The 5,355-nt window shown below is 45.5% G+C and overlaps 1 pseudogene; it reads left to right on the top strand.

Moving 5' to 3' along the window:
* Positions 1–932: 932 nt before the first annotated feature.
* Positions 933–3,608, top strand: LOC131917004 (guanine nucleotide-binding protein G(I)/G(S)/G(T) subunit beta-1-like; annotated as a pseudogene).
* The last annotated feature ends 1,747 nt before the right edge of the window (positions 3,609–5,355 follow it).

Raw genomic sequence — 5,355 nt, 5'->3', positions numbered from 1 at the left:
GAATCACCATGTTCATCCTGATGCCTGGAGGTGGCGGCAGGCAGGCTACCAGCTCTGTAACCATGAGGACCAGATAGCATCATGGGCACACCAGGCCTGGTGACGGGGAGATCAGGCGAGAAACACTTCTGAGTTAAGAGTATGGGTTCTGGGCTGGAGAGACTGCTCAGTGGGTAAGGGCGTCATCCACTAAGACTGAAAACCTGAGGTCGATCCTCCAGACTGGCACAGTAGAAGGAGAGAACTGATTCCTGTAAGTTGTTTGCTGACCCTACACTTGTGCATGAGCACATAGCACCTCTGTTCTGCAAGACAAATAAATAAATGTGAATTTTTAAAAGGGGAAAATGTGCCGGGCGGTGGTGGCGCATGCCTTTAATCCCAGCACTCGGGAGGCAGAGCCAAGCGGATCTCTGTGAGTTCAAGGACAGCCTGGGCTACCAAGTGAGATCCAGGAAAGGCGCAAAGCTACACAGCGAAACCCTGTCTTGAAAAACCAAAATAAAATAAAATAAAATAAAAAGATATATTATAAAAGGGCTGGAAAGGTGGCTCAGAGGTTAAGAGCACTGGCTGCTCTTCCAGAGGTTCTGAGTTCAATTCCCAGCAACCACATGGTACCTTACAACCATCTGTAATGAGATCTGGTGCCCTCTTCTGGCCTGCAGGCACACATGCAGGTAGAATACTGTATACATAAGTAAATAAAAGTCAATTCGCACTGGGTGTGTGGCTCACACTTACAAAAAAAAGGGGGGGGGGAATGTGAAAAGATCCTAGGTTTTGAGGGACGTGGAAAGCACTGAGATATGACAGTGAGTGAGTGTGAACAGTTGTCAAATAACTTGAGAACCAAATTAGAGATGCTGGCAAAGCAAATCAGGTTCAGCTCCCTTGTGTAAAGTAAATGTCACAAACACCATAGAGCCTGTATGTCCACCAGGAGAACATTGAGGGGTCCCTGACCAAGATTCATGCCCTGCCCTGGGGCACAGACTCTGGGCTCCTCCTCATCACTCCTCAGGATGGAAAAGTCATCATCTGGGACAGTGACATTACAAACAAGGCTCATGTTATCCCTCTGCACTCCTCTTGGGGCATGGCCTGTGCATATACTCCTTCTGAGAATTATACAGCTTAGGGTGGCCTGGATAATATCTGCTCCATTTGCAATCTGAAAACTCATGAGGGGAATGTGCTTCTGAATTGTGAGCTGGCAGGTCGTCCTGCTGCTAGTCTCTGGGTGACAATCTGATCCTCACTAGGTCTGCAGACACCTCGTGCTCTGTGGGACATCAAGGTCAGCCAGCAGACAAGCACATTTACTGGACATAATGGAGATATCATGAGTCTGTTTTTCACTCCCCCAAACCAAGCTGTTTCTGGTTCTTGTGATGCTTCAGGCAAACACTGGCAATGTCCAAGAGGAGGTGTGCCCATAGACCTTTACAGGCCATGAGTCTGACATCAGGGACATCTCTCTCTTTCCCAATGGCAATGCCTTTGCCACCAGCTCAGATGACACTTACAGGTTGTCCAACTTTCATGGAGACCAGAATCTCATGACCCTACTCTGATGACAACATCATATACGGGATCATGTCTGACTCCTTCTTTAAGAGCAGATGTGCCAGCCGGGCGGTGGTGGCACATGTCTTTGATCCCAGCACTCAGGAGGCAGAGGCAGGAGGATCTCTGTGAGTTCGAGGCCAGCCTGGTCTACAGAGTGAGTTCCAGGACAGGCTCCAAAAGCTACACAGAGAAATCCTGTCTCGAAAAAACAAAAACAAAAACAAAATAAACAAAAAAAACCCCCAAACAAACAAACAAAACCCCTAGATGTGCCAAGTATGGTGGTGCATGCCATATATATATATATATATATATATATATATATATATATATATATATATATAATTTTATGTGTCTGCATCTGTGCACCATATGTGTGCTTGGTGCTTGAGGAGGTGGTGAACATCCATGTGGATTCTAGGAATCGAACCTGGGTCTTTTTCGAGGACAATAAGAGCCCTTAACCACTGAGTCAACTCTCCAGTCCAGTAGTACATGCCTTTAATCCCAGCATTCAAGAGGCATAGGCAGGAGGATCTCTTTGAGTTTGAATCCAGCCTAGTCTGCATAGCAAGCTCCAGGTCAGCTAGGACTACATAGAGAGACTCTGTCTCAAACAAAACAAAACAAAAACCCAAAACAAACAAAACAAGCGAACATCCCCAAACCAAAAATAAATAAATGAAATAATAGTGAGCAGATGTGATGTGTGTCTTTCACTAGTTACAAAAGCTTCAGCCTTCAACTGCATGTCTGAGATACACTCAGAACTGACAGGGCAGTTGTCTTAGTGGAACACAACAATGTCAGCTGCTTGGAGGTGATTGATTGCAGCCTGGCTGTGGTGACAGGGTTCTGGGACAGGTTCCTCACTGTCTGGAACTAAGGCCAGTAGCGGGTGGATGCTAAGGTGACCATTCTAATCTTGAAGCGTTACAGTGATAGCATATCCCTATCCCACCCAACTGTACTAACCCCTCCGCTTCAAAAGGACAAGGTCTCTTTTCTGTCACTTATTGCTGTAGCCAAGAGTTCAGTTCCCATTAAAGGAAGGCTCTGAAGTCCATGCCTTTAAGCCCAGTACTCAAGAGGTAGGTAGAACACCATAAGTTCGAGGCCAGTCTGGTCTACAAAGCAAGTTCCGGGACAGCCAGAGATGTTACACAGAGAAACCTTGTCTCAAAAAAACAAAACAAACAAACAAGTAAACAAAAAAATAAATTCTGAGGCATGTATCTTCCTATACATTTTAACATATTTCATTATCATTTTATTCAGCATAATTTATTGAGTATACAGTTGGGTACTGAGGTAGGCAGCAGCTAGAGTACAGCCTTCATTTTAACACCTCTGACATTAGGATCTATCACACAATTGGCAACATTATGTAATCTTGGTAGGTTTTGGCTACAATAGTGAGAACTTGACCAGAGTTGATCATATTGTTTACTTCTGTTTGGTTATATTTGGTTGAGATATACCTCTTGAGGTGAGATTTTTGTCTAAAATACCTTCTAAAAGTCATTAACATTAACACCCTACTAATGCAATACAGTCTCTTCAAGATGGAGTATGTTCACAAAGCTGCTCTTTCTCTCTAATAGAAACAGAATCTCATGCAGCCCGTGCTGGCCTGGAGCTCACTATGGCCAAGGATAACCTTGAACTTGTGATCCTATGTCTCTACCTCCCAAGTGTGCATGCCATTCTTCTAGTCTGCTTTCTACTGCTGTGATAAACACCATGACCAAAAGCAACTTGAGGAAGAAAGAGTTGATTTCATCTTACACTTTACAGTCCATTACCAAGAGAAGCCAAAGCAAGAACTCTAGGCAGAAGCTGAAACCGTGGAGGAATTCTGCTCACTTCCAGGCTCAACTTCAGCTGCCTTCCTTATACGGTCTAGGTCCACCTTCCCAGGGCTGGCACCCCCCACATCAACCAACCATCCAGAAAATGCCCCACAGACATGCTCATAAGCCAATCTGATGGAAGCAGTTTCTCGGTGAGCTTCCCCCTTTCCAGGGGACAGCTGAAGCAAACGATGAAAGTTACCATGTCTGGCTGACTGTTGATTAAGGCATACACAAAGCCAGAAACCACTGAGGTCACTTGAGGTGAGAGCTCCGCCCAACAGTGGTACCCTGATTGGGTGACGACTGGCCAACCAATTGGATCTTCATTCGTCTATAATATGTCTGTCTGTGAGTCTGTGAGAAGATAGGGTGGTCCCAAACCGAATGACGTATGACAGAAGGAGTAAGCAAAAGCCACAAGGCCGTTGAAACCAGAAGTAACAGATGTTGCAGCAAGAGAATTGTGCAAGGATCAGCAATTCAAAAACATTACAGGAGGAAGATGGGAGAATCTGGGTTCTGGGAGGGGACAAAGATGTCAAGAGGTACTGCTGGGTCACAAACTGATGTTGAAAGACACTATCAACCACCGTGTCCTGAAGAAGAGAGCGTGCGTGCGTGCGTGCGTGCGTGGGTGCGTGTGCGTGCATGTGCTGAGACCAGAAACAATTTAACGGTAGAAAGATACAGCTTCAGAGTATCCAGTCACGGGTACCAGACCCTATCTGCTTGAGCAGACATCATGGCAGTGAGGTTGGAGTGGATGTGGAGGAGAGTTGTCACCTTATGGCAGACAGGAAATGGAGAAAAGTTGCTGTCAACACACAGCTCACAGCTGGCTTCCTCCTTTGTCTATCTATTTCACTTGGTCTAATTCCCGGCTGCTGTGGGATGTCCTGTATGCTGTAAATGTATGTTGCTATGATTGATGGATAAATAAAACACTGATTGGCCAGTAGCCAGGCAGGAAGTATAGGCGGGACTAGCAGAGAGGAGAACTGGGGGAACAGGAAGGCAGAGGGGAGGAGATGCTGCCAGCCACCATGATGAGGAGCAGGATGCAAAGTACCGGTAAGCCATGAACCACATGGCAAAGTATAGATTAATAGAAATGGGTTAATTTAAGATAAAAGAACTAGGTAACAAGAAGCCTGCCACGGCCATACAGTTTATAATAAATATAAATCTCTGTGTGTTTACTCAGTTGGGTCTATCACGCCAGAGGACCCAACATCCTCTTTTGGCCTCTCTGGCACGGGGAATGAAAGTAGTACACAGACATATATGTAGCCAAAACACACATACACATAAAGTAAAAATAAAAGCCTTTTTTTAAAAAAAAGCCTGGGGCTGGAGAGATGGTTCAGAGGTTAAGAGCACTGACTGCTCTTCCGGAGGTCCTGAGTTCAATTCCCAGCACCCACATGGTGGCTCAAAACCACCTGTAATGAGATCTGGCGCCCTCTTCTGGCCTGCAGACATACATGCAGGCAGAACACTGTATACATAATAAATACATCTTAAAAAAAAAAAAAAAAGCCTGAGCTGGGCTGTGGTGGCGCACACCTTCAATCCCAGCACTCGGGAGGCAGAGGCAGGCAGATCTCTGTGAGTTCGAGGCCAGCCTGGTCTCCAAAGCGAGTTCCAGGAAAGGCACAAAGCTACACAGAGAAACCCTGTCTCAAAAAAAAAAAAAAAAAAAAAAAAAAAAAGCCTGAAAGAGAAAACTCTGGAAAAATATTTACTAAGGATTTGGAAGAAACTTTCAGGAAGTTCTTGGGGTGAGGTCATTAGAATTCTGGAGGTCAGAGAAAGGAAAGCTGGCAGAGATGGAAAGGCTCTGGCCTGCGGTCAGAAGGGGGAGAGGAATTGTGTGAGAACATGCACACGGAGAACAAAGTGAGAACAAAGTCTACATTAGGACCAG

This window comes from Peromyscus eremicus, chromosome 8a (assembly GCF_949786415.1).
Source record: "Peromyscus eremicus chromosome 8a, PerEre_H2_v1, whole genome shotgun sequence".
In the NCBI taxonomy this organism is placed as follows: Eukaryota; Metazoa; Chordata; class Mammalia; order Rodentia; family Cricetidae; genus Peromyscus; species Peromyscus eremicus.
Note: the sequence above shows the minus strand (reverse complement) of the source record. Positions and strands in the feature narration are given on the sequence as shown.